At 47.3% G+C, this 15,605-nt stretch overlaps 1 protein-coding gene and 1 non-coding gene across 2 annotated transcripts in view; both read right to left on the bottom strand.

The window, feature by feature from the left end:
* Nucleotides 1-15,605, bottom strand: part of MTUS2 (microtubule associated scaffold protein 2) — a 565,789-nt gene that overhangs the window by 24,350 nt on the left and 525,834 nt on the right.
* On the bottom strand, nt 578-662 carry TRNAR-UCG. Its single transcript has one exon. It is a non-coding gene; the product is annotated as a tRNA-Arg (tRNA).

The following is a 15,605-nucleotide window of genomic DNA, read 5'->3' as shown; positions in this document are numbered from 1 at the left end:
GTGAAAAATAATCCTCCTCAAAAGTCTTTTGTTGGCCTAAGTTCTAAACAATTGCTACAATTACTGTGGAGGGTTTTTTTTTTTTTTTTTTTCATTTTGTTTTGAACGTTTATTTATTTTTGAGAGACAGAGAGGGACACAGCATGAGCAGGGGAGGGGCAGAGAGAGAGGGAGACACAGAATCCGAAGCAGGGTCCAGGCTCCGAGCTGTCAGCACAGAGCCTGACGTGGGGCTCAAACTCACGAACTGTGAGATCATGACCTGGGACGAAGTCGGACGCTTAACCAACTGAGCCACTCAGGTGCCTCACTGTTGAGGTTTTTAAAAATAGTTTTTGTATTTAAAAAAAAATTACAGACAAAACTTGGCTGTACAGTACAAGTTATTATACATTATTATATAAATGACTTTTTCCTGCTGAACCATTTGAAGTTTATTTTAAAGTTTTAAAAAATATTTTATTTATTTTTGAGAGAGAGAGAGGGAGAGAGGGAATGAGTGCGGGAGGGGCAGAGAGAGTGAGAGAGGGAGACACAAAATCCAAAGCAGGCTCCAGGTTCCGAGCTGCCAGCACAGAGCCTGAGGTGGGGCTTGAACCCACAAACCCTGAGATCATGACCTGAGCCGAAGTCAGACACTCAACCGACTGAGCCACCCAGGCGCCCCTTCTGGCTGAACCATTTGAAAGTAAGACACTGACCTGCTGTCACCAACCCTGAATTCCTTAATGTATATTCCCTACAAACAGGATATTCTCCTCCATAACCACAATAGAATCACTAAAATCGGGACATCAACACAGATCTGATAGTGTTATCCAATGCTCAGACCCATTTAAATTTCACCAAATGTCCCACTAATAACCCTTTCCAGAAAAAAAGGATCTGGGTGTAAAACACGAGTTACATTTAGCTGTATGGTCTCCTTACTCTCCTTCCGTCTGGGGAACTCCTTGGTCTGTTCTGGTCTTTCAGGACCTTGACACTTTTAAAGACGAAAGGCCACTTCTGTTGTAGAATGTCTCTCCATCTGGTTTGTCTGAGGATTCCTCACTACTAGATTTGGGTCACGCGTGTTTGGCAGAAATAGCACAGAAGTGGCACTGTGTTCTTCGTGAAAATTAATAATGTGGATCATCTTTAAAACGAAATTTCTTTTTAAAATGTTTACGTAGTGAGTCAGGGAAAGAATGCTTATTACTGATTATCGCAAGGTTACGTTGCAAGTGATTCTGCAGGAGGCCGTACTCCAAATGGCCCATCTAGAGTGTCAAATATGCTAGCGATGCCCCCGAGTATTGTTGTGAGTATATATTTTAGGTGAGGTTTACCTAAGGGACAGATTGCTGGGGGTGCACTGGGCTGACCATCGGGTAGGAAGACGGCCTTTGACTGCTTGCTGATAAATAAGAGAATGAATAGACTCAGTGCGAGGCTTTCTGGTGCCTGGCAGTGAGGTTGTGGTGGAAAAAGGTCGAGGGTTCACTGGAGGCGACGGTCCCTGAATGTGACACTAACTAACAGCCACAGGGGCTCAGCAGCAGTGGGACAATGCCTGCGCCCACAAGGTCTGGCTCCCTGGCTTTAGCAAAGCTCCAGCTTTTCCCAAAGACCCTCCAGCCAGGGAAAAGTTGTTAGGGGTCTCACCGGGGACCGTAGCTGGTGAAAAAAGCTATCAGGATCCACAGGCTAGGTAAGAGGTGCGTATATAACGACAGGTTTACCCGGGGTGACTGGATTTTAATAGCACAGGATGAAGACCATGGAATGTGCATTTAATAAGAGTTAGTAGCTGGTAGATTGAGACAAAGTCAAACTGAGGCAAGCAGAGGGGCAATAATTTTACCTAACGCCTGGGGAGCCCCCCAGTAATGAGCCCCAGGGTGGGTGTCCGGGTGCACGAGGCCTCTCTGGAGGCTTCTCTTGTTTCTGTAATTTGGATGAACTGACTTCACGGTGGTCTTTGCCCCAGGTACCACGCACCCGTGGATGAGGTCAAATGAGGCAATGACCATACGCTGCTTGTATTTAAAGTAGGTCTACAGAGCAGGGCACACGTAGGTGATCCAAATGACCAAAAAAAATATATAAATAGATGGCCAGCACCATTCAGGATTAAATACGTGCACACCAAAGTAAAATGCAATTTTTCATCTATGAGGCTGAGAAAGGTGAAATATTTTGATAACACAGGATGGGTATGAGAAAAATGGCACCCAAAGGACCATTCGTGGGAATATAATCGATAAGCCGTTTTGGAGGGCGACCATAGCTTTCAGCTTTACATGAGAGGGACAGGAGCATTCAGGGGTGACAGCTAAAGAACACGGCATTTCTTTTTGGGGTGATAAAAGTGTTCTAAATAGACCGTGGTGACAGGTGCACAACTCTGTACCAAAACCACTGAATTATACACTTTACATGCTGAACTGTGTGGTATGAAAATTATATCTTGATAAAGTTTTTACAAAAAAAGGGAAAAAATTAAAATATAACATGGGGCGCCTGTGTTGCTCAGTCCATTAAGCATCCAACTCTTGGTTTTGGCTCAGGTCATGATCTCACAGTTCCTGGGTTCAAGCCCCGCGTCGGGCTCTGTGCTGACAGTGCAGAGTCCGCTTGGGATTCTCTCTCTCTCTCTGCCCCTCCCCTGTCTCTCTCAAAAAAAAAAAAAAAAAAAAAAAAAAAAAAAAAAAAAATATATATATATATATATATATATATATATATATATATATATATATATTATGGCAGGGAAAACACCTTAGAGGATAAATGTAGATGTCTTTATAGAAGGAAAGGTCATACTCTGATTTGAACACTATTTATAACAATAATGAGGATATATGCTGGCAAAATAAAATGAAAATGAAAACCCCACCACTATGCTGTCCTATACACACATACACACATACCCGGATACATGTGGAATATAATAGAACTTCACCATTTTCACCACTTCTTAACTAGAGATAGATTGAGCATATAAAACTCAAATGAAAATAATAAGAAATGCTAATCATGTATTTTGGCCTTGATAAAGTACTACTTTCTTTGAGAAAAAGTTTATATATTACATAGTCATATCAGTATCATTAATTCCAGAAAATCAAGGCAGTAAGTTGACTCTACAGATTGTGTCGACGGAATGAAACAGATCAAAAAGTAAAGATATAAATAAATGGAGGGGTGCCTGAGTGGGTCCCTCGGTTAAATGTCCGGCTTTGGCTGAGGTCATGATCTCACAGTTCATGAGTTTGAGCCCCGCTCTGGGCTCCATGCTGGCACTGCAGAGCTGGCTTGGGATTCTCTCCCTCTTCCTTTCTCTCTGTGCCTCCCCCACTCGCACTTTCTCTCTCTCTCAAAAGAAATACACTTGAAAATTTTTTAAAAAGAAACAGAAGCCCCTTAGTTACGCTGGAAAAAAGAAATTAAATAGAGCATGTCTTTGAACCCAACAATTTCACAAGTGCAGAAAAGAAGTTGATCAAGGAAGATTACCACCACATGATTTGCCTTAGGAGGAAGTGTGGGCTAGGTAGATAAGTGATAAATCCGATACGCATGAACAGTGGGGTATAGGTAACCAGCAAAAAGATAAGGTAAATCGTTTTGTGCCATTACGGAAGGATATCTGCAACGTGTTGTTAAACAAACAAACGAAGGCAAGATGCAGAAATAATGTGAGAGTGTAATCCTACTTGTAATGAAACTGTATCTATATTTCCACCTCTCTTCCCTCGGGAGGTTGTGGGCTTAATCATAGGACTCACTGTCCAATATGCATTTAATAAACAGCTTTATGATGTGTTTGCATGTTTTTTTTTTAAATGTTTATTTATTTTTGACAGAGAGAGAGACAGAGCATGAGCGGGGGAGGAGCAAGAGAGAGAGGAAGACACAGATTCGGAAGCAGACTCCAGGCTCCGAGCTGTCAGCACAGAGCCCGACGTGGGGCTCGAACTCACACACCGCGAGATCATGACCTGAGCCGAAGTCGGAAGCTCAACCGACTGAGCCACCCAGGCGCCCCTGTGTTTGCATGTTTTAAGAGTTAAAAAAATGTTGAAAAAATTACTATCATAATTAACGAAAAGACGGGGTTTGAAAAGGTTATGGTATCCAGCGGTCAGAACTGACAAGACTCTGATCTTACTTGCTATTTCATTTATATTAGTGACAGGATGATTCACGGGCCTGGCAATCTGCCTGGGGGCTCAGAAACGATTGTTTTCATCCCAGGGCTGTCCCTGACCTGCACTGTTGCCTTAAATAAATGAGCTGTGAAGGCCTCGGTTTTGCTGTCTATAAAGTGGCAAGGTAATTTTTTTTTTTTTCACAGCTCCAATCCCCAAATTCCTGGTTGTTATCACATACAAGAGGTGAGACTTCTGTTCTTTCCATGCCTCCATGTTGTAAGGCCCAGGCCTGCAGAAGATAATTTACTCGGAGGAACAGCTGGGGCCCCAAGGGGGACAGCTCCAATAATGGAGTCTCTAAAGAAATAAATAGCCTCTCTCTTCTGGTAAATCTTCAAAAATGTACCTATTCGGGCATTCTGCAGACAGATGAATGCCGGCTAATTTAGCAGCCTTAGACAACATCTGGAATCTCACTCTCCTTCCTTCCTTCTTACTATTCGTGTGGAAGCAGTTGGTACTTTAGAGCGAGACGCAAACACCGTAATAATCAATCCATAGAACCTAGGAGGATAAGAAAATAATTTCAAAAATATCAGGATTTTGGTTGGCCAAGAAAATGTAACGCTTGTAATTCATGAAGCAATAGTTTGAAAGCAAAAGCAGGATTAGAGTCTGTTGTGCAACTTTAAATAATTGAACATATGTATGTAAGAATATATATAGTGGTGTGTACGTATATACTATATTATTAAAGCTGAATTTAGCACATCCTGAGACATACATAATACACAGATACCCATCTATCAACCTATGAGCGTAACACATGAAGATATGGTGATCTCCGGGACACTGGCAGAGTAAAATTGCCATGGAACCATTTGTAAAACGAGCATCATCTTTACCACAGTTCATAAATCCACCGAGAGGGGAAAAACTCAGTGAGGAAGATCAGTTTTTATTTTTATTTTTTTGCGAGAGAGAGAGAGAGCGCGCGAGAGCGCTCGTGCACGTGTGAGTGGGGAGGGGCAGAGAGGGAGAGAGAAAATCTTAAGCAGTCTCCACGTCCAACGTGGCGCTCAACGTGGGGCTCGATCCCATGACTGTGAGATCATGACCTGAGCGGAAATCAAGAGTCAGACGCTTAACCGACAGAGCCACGCGGCCTCCCCAAGATCAATTTTCTTTAAATAATTGCCCCGAATGTCATTGGACTCGTTACAACTTTTACTGGTTTGCCAAAGAGGGAGCAAACGTGTAGTTACGGCACTGGCTCTGTAGATCATGAGAAAAGCTTAAGGGAAAATAGGATACTGCCTTTTGCATCATAAGGAGTGCTTTCGTTAGAACAATTTGTAAAATCATCTAAATATAAAGAGGCAATGCTCTATATAAATAAATGCTCCTATTATAATAGTCACCGAATTCATATGTTGAAGTGTTAACCCCCCAGGACCTCGGGATGTGGCCATGTTTGGAGACAGGATATTTACAGAGGTAATTCGGTTACAACGATGTCATTAGGGCTGGCGCTAATCTAATATGACTGGTGTCTTCATAGGACACAGACGCCTATGGAAAGAAGATGATGTGACAGGGGAAGCCAAGAGGGCAGGGGCCTCAGAAAGAACCGACTCTGCCAACACCTTGATCTTGGCCTGCTAGCCCCCACAGCTGTGAGAAAATTGATCTCGGTTGTTTGAGCCACTCAGCCTACAGGCCTTGGTCACTGCCTAGGAAACTAACGTAGTCACTATCGTTACGTATAGATGGAGGGAGATCCCACAGTCACACAGAAGGTGGGGAATAATTAAACGGACATAATAACTTCCAAGGGAAAAACTGAAAAATTGCCCGTCCTCTCGCTACACAGAAAAGATGAAATTTTCAACTGCATGATCGCTTCGTAGCTGTTGCACTGGTGTGGATTCTTCGTATTCTGTTAGGCGCTTTCCTTGTCTTTGTGCTCAACATTTTTATGGCTACCTCAGATTCTCATGTTGATGTACCATAATTTACACGCCCTTATTGCTGGAAATTTGGTTCACGTCACCCGTACACTATTTTGATTTTTTCACTGGGATAAATCCCCAGGAGGGCGGTTACAGGGGGTTAAAGTTTATGAGCATCGTTAGGCTAGGAAGTTTTTGTTTTTTGTTGTTGTTGGTTTTTAATGGCAGTGATTCTGTAACAAACCAGTGCCCGCCAGGGGGAGCTATAATGCCTGAAAAATGCCCTTCGGTGGCAACTGCCTTTGTCCACACTTGTCAGATCACCGTGACAAGCAGGAGGCAAACAGGGTCCGTCCACAAACATGGTGCCTGGGATTTGGCCACACTGTCCTCCACAGCCCTGCCCTCGGTTTCTCTCTAAGATCTTCCTTTTGATGAAAATGTCATGGAGAAAGAAAAGGCGGGGCTGGAAACGGAATGTGAAGGGTTCAGGTACTGAGTAGAAATGAGAGAGAAGGAGACAAGGGAGAGAGTCCTGGGTCCCCTGTCATCTCTGCAGGTCCGGCAGCATCTCCAGGGCCTGGGGACAAAATGGGCGTTTGTGCAGTTACGGAGTGCCTCCTAGGTGCCAACCACCTGATGCACCTGCCCCACCTGGGTAGGTTCTGGTAGGAGCCTGATCTCCATTTGCAAGGGACCAGGCGGGGGCTGAGAAAGGTCAAGGACCGGATCCAAGGCCACCGTGTGAGTGGGCCAGGCCACACAGAGCAGGCGCTGGAGCCCTGGCCGGTGCCTCCCCATTCCCACTGTCCCTCTGGAGGGGGCCGCCCCGGGGGGCCAGGGTTGTAAGATCTTGGCTGTAAGGCAAGCCCCTGGCATTGCACCCTTCAAGCACTCACTGTTTTGAATTGCAGTACATCTCTTGACCTGTCTGTGTCCCTCACCCGGGGGATAGAATCCTGTCCACAGGCAGACCCACAGTCAAGAGGCAGTAACGGAACTTACCGAGCACCTGCCGTTTGCCACACCCGGAAGTAGACACACTGTGGACAAGACACACTGTCATGGGGGGCAAACAAATGAGCAAGACTTTTACATAGAACTTTAGAGAGCTAAAGCTTTCTTCCAATAGCTGCAGAGAAGTGGAAGAAGGGCCATGCTGGCAAAGGACCAGGGAAAGGGCAGGTTAGTTTGAGCTGCGATGGACAAGGGAGGTCCCTTTAGGAAGACAGCACCCGAACAGCAGTGAATGATGAGAAAGAGGCAGTGCATAGAGAGCTGGAGGGAGGGAGTCTCATGCAGAAGGCACCGCCAGTGCAAAGGTCCTGAGCCTGGACCCTTTAGGAGCACAGAAGGAACAGAAAGACTGCCACAGGGTTCGAGTGTCTGTGACGGAGAGCATGGGGGAAGGTGAAGTTCAAGAGACAGACGGGGTCAGCTCACTTAGGGCCCACGGTCCCTGGGGAGGAGTTAGGGTTCTACTCTGGTACACGGGGATGTCCAGATAGTACCAAACAGGGGATAACAAGAGCGAAGTAAGCTTTTGCAAGATCCCTCTGGCGGCTGCATGGACGACAGACTGTAGGAAGCAAGAACCGGGACAAGAACAGCAGTGAGGAGGATGTATTTGGAGCCCAGGCAAACCTCATGGTGCCTGGGACTAAGGCTATAATAGGCTGAGGAACGATGGATGTGAGCTGTATTTGGGAAGCAAAGCCACCTTGACGCGCTCGTGGATTGGAGGAGGGAGAGGAAAGAAGTCAGGAAGCATGACTCAGGATACTGGTCTGAGCAACGGCGGGGGGTGGGGGGGGGTCTGCCATTTAAGGAAACGGGAACATAGAGTTAGGAGTTCCACTGGGGAGAAATGCTACGCATTAGGCACCGAACAAACCTCTACTGAACTCACACGTGAATTTATACACAGATGAGGGTCCACAGTTCACAGATGCTATGGGGGGATTCTCCTCTGGTCCATGGTACTCAGGAAGGGCTTTCCCGGATGTTGTTGAAAAACACAAAACTCGGGACTCCTGAATTTTGACAAACCCACTTAGTGATTGATGATGGTCCTCTGTATGGCATTGGTTCCTATGCCGTGATCTATTTTATTAAAGTGTTGAGGTGTTAGAAGCCTGAGACCTTAGGATAGACTCTAGTTATTAAGTCTCTCCCAGCAAAGCAGGGGCAGTTTGACAGATGTGTTTTTCTCCCTGCGGGTGTGTAAATGGTTTCTGGAAGAATACACAAGGTCTGGCTGCGGTAAGGTAAAGATTTTCCAGATGCTAGGAGTTTTGACTGCTACGTGACAGATCCAGAAAGATTTCTTGTCTAGGAGTGTTTTAAAGTGCACGAACATTTTACTTAGCTGTTCGTCAAATTTTGGGAACACAGCCCCCCAGACTGGATGACCATATATAGGAGACTTCAACAGAGGTCGACCAACAGAGGTCATTATGTGCTAAAGATGCTTTCGCCCAGGCCGATATTAAATAACTCTTTCCACACTCTGATTCCTGAATAGTACAGTTTCCACATGACAGAAGAAGAGAATGGTGGGGGCTGCAGGAGGTGGGGGGAGATATGAAAGTCCAGGGGAAGGAGAGAGGACACAGGTAGCAAGGAGCCCTCAAGGTGAGGCGGAGGGGGGAGGAACACTGGTCTCCAGGCAGGCCTCTGCTCCAGCCCGTTGACACGGGCTGTGGGAGTTTTAGCATCTCACTCAACCTCTCTGGGCCTCAACAGTCTCATCTGTAAAATGAGGAGAAATGGGCCCTGTTCTGGGCTGAATTGGGTCCTGACCCCAAAATAGTATGTTGAAATCTTAACCCCCAGTACCTCAGGATGTAACTGTTTTGGGAGAAAGGGGCCTTGAAGAGGTGACTGAGTTAAACCAGGGCCATTAGGGTGGGCCTTAATCCAGTGGGACTGCTGTCCTTACAAGAAGAGGAAGAGAGGGGCGCCTGGGTGGCTCAGTCAGTCAAGTGTCTGACTCTTGGTTTCCGCTCAGGTCACGATCTCACGGTTCGTGGGATCAAGCCCCGCAGCAGGCTCTGTGCTGACAGCGTGGAGCCTGCTTGGGATTCTCTCTCTCCCCCTCCCTCTGCCTCTCCCCTGCTCACATTTGCTCTCTCTTTCTCTCTCAAAATAAATAAATAAAAACTTAAAAAAAAACCTGTTTACTAAGAGGAAGAGACATTAGGGATACATGCTCAGAGAGGACACGGGGAGAAGATGTCTGTCTACCTTCAAGCCAAGGAGAGAGGCCTCAGCAGAAGGCAACCCCGAGGCACTCTGCCCTTGACTTCCGGCCTCCGGAAGTGTGAGAAAATAAGCTTCTGTTGTCTAAGCCCCCACGTCCGTGGCGTTTTCCTACAGCAGCCTAACAGACTGATTACTACAGGCACTTTGAGCGCTACGTCCCCTTCGTGTCCTAGCCTTCTAGAATGCTATGGATGTTGTAATGGCGGCACAGGTCGTCAAGAAGAATCTTCCCTTGAAGAAGACAGGGAAGCGTATATCATTTGTGTAATTACAATCCCCCTCCCACCCCAAATGGTCCCCTAAAGAGGTCAGTTTCGTCTGCGGAGAAAATGTGCACCATCGGTCATCCCCATGACCTGAGACATGCATAGTGAAATCAGTGCTTGGCATTGGTATGTGCTTTCACGATAAAGTTATCTAACACACAATACTACCTTGTTTAATCTGCCCAGCACATTTCCAAGTGGGGCAAAATGGGCATTTTTGCTCTGACTTTATAGAAGAGGAGACAGAGGCTCGGGGGGTGAAGTCACTTGTCCGAGTGGACACAGGCAGAGAGGGACAGCCAGGATTCAGTCCATGTGAATCTTGGTAGTGTTCTTTCCCATAATAATAGGGCTGCCATTCTGCTTTACATTTTGGAAGGGAAACAAAAAAATATAAGGAAAAAAAAACTCCATAAAAATCCCAACCCGTGAGGTTCCTTCACGGTAGTAAATACTTGGTACCATTTTCATGTGTTCTTTAAGACAAAGGACAAGCATTTCAACCAATGGATAATGACTGATCCTGCATGTGAATATAATGTGCAATGCTTGTAAGGAAGCTGGGTGTGAGAGGAGAAAAACACAAGGATGATTTATGGAGGCGAGAGACGAAATGGAATTAAGAGGATGCTTAGAATCATGAGGTTTGCAAAGCAAAACAATGTGGTCCACACGAGAACTAATAACATCACTGCCCAGATTGAGGAAACGGCTTGATGGGGAAATGGTTTTGCACAGTCGTGCTTCCTTTCCTCCGGGTTAATTTGGGCTTGCGGAGCTTAAAATGCATCTCCACGGCACATGCTCATCTCAGATTCCATTGGGACCATCCTGAAGGCCCAGGCTTCGGACAGCACAGAGAGCATGGCTTCGTGGGGGTTGCAGTGAGTACTGATTGCTTTTAATTTTTTTTTTCTCCTTGCAAAATGGCATTGAGAAGATGACCCTTTAATTTTATCTGAACTTAGCACCTGTTACCTAATTGGTACAAGTAATATCCTCTCCGTGTTGAGCATCCCTTCTAGAAGGAGCTTAAGGGGCTTTTAATAACATTCTGAAAAACGTTTCAATAGAGCATAAGCTGAAGTTCTGGGCTGCCGTTCATGGTGGAGAATTTGCCTTACGGAGAGTTCTAGGAAACGAATTCCCAGGACCCCATCATTTAGGAAGCTCCACTGCACAGAGTGGCCCTATTCCACAGCATGGTGCTAGTTTCAATCCTCTGTCCCAGAGTGTGGGTGGCCCGGTCCCCCTTATTTGATCCTAGGTGGGTATGGAGACCAACCGACTGCTAGATAATACATTTTAATGCATTCGGTGGTAGGAGGTTTAAATATATTCCTTCCTTCCTTCAGGTTGTCACATGCAGGCATGCCTTGTGTATTCTGTGTTCTCCACAGGATTCGGGAGATAGCTCTCTGAGGCTTTCCCAGACCTATGATTACCTTCATTTCCTGTCCAAGGATTTACTGCTTTTAATTTTTCACGGGAAAGGAGGATTCATGTTTTAGATCTTTAGGAGCTGATGTTTTCAAAGTTGTGCGTTTCCCTATCAACTCCTCTCAGCCTCTCTCCATTACTACCAAACCCATCCAATCAATTCCAAGGAACAATTCCAAGGAACAGTTGTGCCCCAATGCAGGAGCGAACCCTATTGAATTAGTAGCAGTGTCCCCTGGGCCGTGTCTCCAATAGAACAGCCACCTCACCGCTTCCGGGGGAATCATTACTTCCATGGCGGTGGCTTCCTGCCCACATGCAGACTATCGTAATTTATTTATACAGTCGCCAAAACTGAGAGAACATTCGGAGAAGTGACCTTCGACTGAAAAATAAAGACAACTCTACCTCACAGAGTAGAGCCAGGATTAAATATGTGTTTACGTGTATGAAGCACCAGCACGGTGTCTGGCTGGCTTGAGGCCAGCCCTCGCTGGCTGTGTGCGGAGGCCTTCCTGCTCACGGTGTGGTCCATACACTCGGGGCTTGTTAGAAATGCAGGAGCCCAGGCCCAGCTCAGACCGACTGAATCAGAAACTGCATGTTAACGAGATCCCAGGAGCTTCCTGTATGGAGTCTGAAATCCATGGGGTACCTGACAGCACGGGGGAGGCGAGATGTCACCCTCAGTGGCTCTCCTCTCTCTGAGCACACAACCGCTAGGGGGGTGAGGAACTGGCTTCAAGACTACTAATAAAATCAAAATTCTCAGGGCTGAAGGCCTACAAGCACATCCTTTGCTCACAGTTAGCCTTCAGTGAGGCTGTGTGGTGCGAAAGCAGCCAGGCTAAACCAATACACCTGCACCGGGGCTGGAGGATGGGAGGTGGGCTGGGGGATCAGCATGGAGGGTGGGGTGGATCTGGCTTCACGAGCTGGTCAGGTAAAAGGAGGAGCGACTGATGAGCTTCTGAGTATGAGCATGGAAAGACAGCAAGTTAGAGAAAATCAAATCTGCGACCAGATGATGAATCACACTGACCCCTTCTCGGGGCAGGAAATAGGGGCTGGGTGTGCAATCCCAAAAAAGAGCCAAACAGAACCATGAGAAGGTTACAGGTTTAAGGGTAGCCGACCTGTTTGCAGGTATGAAATGTACAAACAGAGACACCTGCCCCTCAGGTGACATTTCATAGTATAATGCAGAAAATACCAAGACAGCGGTGTTGCTGGACAATGTGATGTGAAGGGGGGGTACTTTTACCTTGACTTCTTGCCCTGCTTCCCTCTGCTGCTCGGAGACTGTGGAGGACCCTTGTGCATCGGCACAGTCCCTCCTATTAGAGAAAGACAGAAGACTCCTTGATGAGGGCGATTCGAAGGGGTTACTACCTCTGGCAATAAATAAGGAGCGAGTCGGGTTGTAGCAGCCTGCGCAGTGCTGACGATACACGACAGGCCTCAGTGGGATTCATCTGCTAGCTGCAGGTGGTTCTTAAAGTGACTTAGAGCAAATTCAAACTCAGAGAGAGCACTGAAGGGACCCTGGAAGAGACAGGAGACCTGGCACACACTGGTACAGGGATGGACAGTGTGGGGCTGAGCACTGGGTCAGCAGGATCCCAGCTGGATTGGGGGGGGGGGTCAATAAGACTACAGGTGTTTTCAGTAGGGGACTTCTGGTGATTCATATTACATTCCACCTTGTAGCTCTTAAGACAGGTTATAAGATATCTGTAGTTAAGGAAGCTCTTCAGTTTTTTCACAGAAGAGACTCAGTCATTCTTGGTTAATCCCATTATTGTCTTTACACAGCGCTGAGTTAAAGACCTCCTCCAAGTGCGGTGGCAAGAACATGCACCGTAGTGTCCACCAGACTTGGGGTTGAGCTTCTTGGTTGATGCTCACGTGCAGGGGACGAACCCCATTAAGCCTCAGTTTCCTCATCTGTAAAATGGGGATCGCACAGAGATGACGTCTTAGGGTTAGTGTGAGGTTGCGGTGGGCGAATTCTGAGTAGGTGCCTAGCGTCGTGCCTGGTCTCTATCAATCACTGGATAAACACTAGCCATTTATTGTTTTCGAGGGGGGTCGCAGAATCATCGCAATATTACAAATGGGAGTATTTTCCACCCTTCATGAATGTTAGGCTCGGACAAAGCATAAAAAATGCACGTATCTAAATGGAGTGGACGCAATTTAGCCATGGAAGCTAAGACTTGGGTACTCAATGAGGCTGTGGAAGGTAACCTAGCTACATACTATTTTCTTGGAGTTTATTACTGTTTTGGTTTGCTGCCACGTCCATAAGCACATATTGTCTGAAGACACAGTTGTCAGATAAGGACCTGGGGCCACTGTCCTGTGTCTCACAAGAGGCTGGGAAGTGACTGCTTAGGTCCAAGCCAAAGTCCGAGATGGTCATGTCCACCTTATGTAATGGACAAGGGTGGACAAAGGTGGTCCTATCATGCAAAGGCCAGCGTGAAAGTGATCTTCATTAGAACTCCCAAGAAGACAAGTTTCCCCTTTTGTTACTGGCTGGTTAAAATATTACATGTCTTTTTTAAAAAATATAATCACACAGGGGCACCTGGGTGGCTCAGTCGGTTAAGCGTCCGACTTTGGCTCAGGTCATGATCTTACAGTTTGAGTTCAAGCCCCACATCGGGTTCTGTGCTGACAGCAAAGACAGACCCCCCTTCAGATCCTCTGTCCTCCATCTCTCTCTGCCCCCCTCCCCTGCTCGCACTCTCTCTCTCTCTCTCAAAAACATTTTAAAAATATAATCACATGGAAAGCAAGAGGGGGTTCTTATCACACTAGGTACCAGAAGATGCAACGATTTCTTTCTCTTCCAGTTTTTCAGAAAAAGGTCTCGGGCAGAAAGGAAGGAAAAGCACACCTGAAAAGACGGGGCCTGAGACAGTCACTGTCGGTGGCGTCACAGCTCACAGGGACTGAGCACTCTTCCTGGGCTGAGGCGCTGAGTACTCTACACAGGAAGGGTTACCGATCTTCACCAAGTCTCTCCGAACCGGGTGGGTCCAAGTTGGTGGCAACGTCGAGGCCATGCTACCTCGTGATCGTGCCAGCGAGATCGTCACCATCGCAGGCAGGGCTTGGGATTCAGTGGGGCTGGGGTGGGGCCTGAGAATCTGCATTTCTATCACGGTTCCCTGGTGATGGAGACCCTGCTGGTCCGAGCACTGTAAGCAGACGGTGCTTCTGTATTCAACTTAATACAAATCACCTGAGGAGCTGTCAAAATGCATACACTGATTCAAGGTCGGGGTGGAGCTTGAGAGTTTGCATTTCAACCAAGCCACACCAGGTGGTCTAGGATGCTGCTGGTCTAGGGACCACCCTTTGGGTAGCGAGGCCCCCAACACTCAGGTCCACAGAGCCCTGCCTCCGCTGGTGCACAGAAGACCCACAGCCTTTGCCACCTGCCTGGAATCTACCTCTGGCTGTGGGACCTGCCCCTTGCTGCCATTCTGAGCCGTCCGCCTGTGTGAATTCACACCTACCTGTTCTCTCTTACCTGGCCCGAGCAACCAATGCTGACTCTGAACCTGTGTGTTCAAACTTAGCTCTGAGGCGGTGCCCTCCTGGCTAGTCTGGGTCTGACGCTGACTTTCCTTCAAAGTTCCTGCCTGTGGCTTCCCATCCTCCTCACTTTGGAGTTGGAATCATAGAGTGACACCCGCCCCCTCCTCCCCGTCATGCACCCCGGGCAGTATGGAGCCCGGCACCCGCTCGTAGCCTCCTCTCAACACCTGTTCCAGCCTCTCGCCATTTACCTGTGACATACCCATGAATGGCCCGTCCGATGCCATGACCTTCGGGTCTCTCCCAGACCCAGCAGCCCCAGCCTCCACCGGCACTCCGCCACGGTGGTCACTGCTGTGCCCTTCACTGGGGTCTGGAGTCCCAGAAATGGCTCCGACGTACCTTTGTCACTGGCCAACACTGTCCCCTTCCAACGCTCTCAGTTCTTTGCTCAGAAGAGGCTACGTGGGGAGGTAGTCAAGAAGGCGGGCTCTGGGGTCACACTGCCTGGGTTCGAATCCAGCCTCTGCTATTTGGGGCTGTGCGAAGTAGGGCAAGTTACCTAACTCTGTGCTTCCTTCCGCTGCCTCATCCATAAAAGGCCCTAACTGGGCGTACGGCCTTGACTTCTACTTTGCTGAGGAAACGGAAGTCAATGGGCACGGAGCCCTACTGTTTCTTATTCCGAAACTTAAAAGACAAACCTTTACTTTGGAAGCTATGTCTTTTCGGAGGTAATACTCCTTGATGACTAGTTCCCTCACTCTCCTGTCTATACCCCCTGCGTTAATTTCCTGTAGCTGCTGTAGGAAATCACTACAAAATGAATGGCTTGAAACAACTCAAATTTATTATCTTACTGTTCCGTGAATCGAAAATGGGTCTGACGGGGCTAAAAACAAGGGTGTCGGTAGGTCTGTGGTCCTTTATGGAGACTCCAGGGGACAGTCCGTGTCCCTGTCTTTCCCAGCTTCTAGAAGCTGCCTGCGTTC

This window comes from Panthera leo, chromosome A1 (genome assembly GCF_018350215.1).
Source record: "Panthera leo isolate Ple1 chromosome A1, P.leo_Ple1_pat1.1, whole genome shotgun sequence".
In the NCBI taxonomy this organism is placed as follows: Eukaryota; Metazoa; Chordata; class Mammalia; order Carnivora; family Felidae; genus Panthera; species Panthera leo.
Note: the sequence above shows the minus strand (reverse complement) of the source record. Positions and strands in the feature narration are given on the sequence as shown.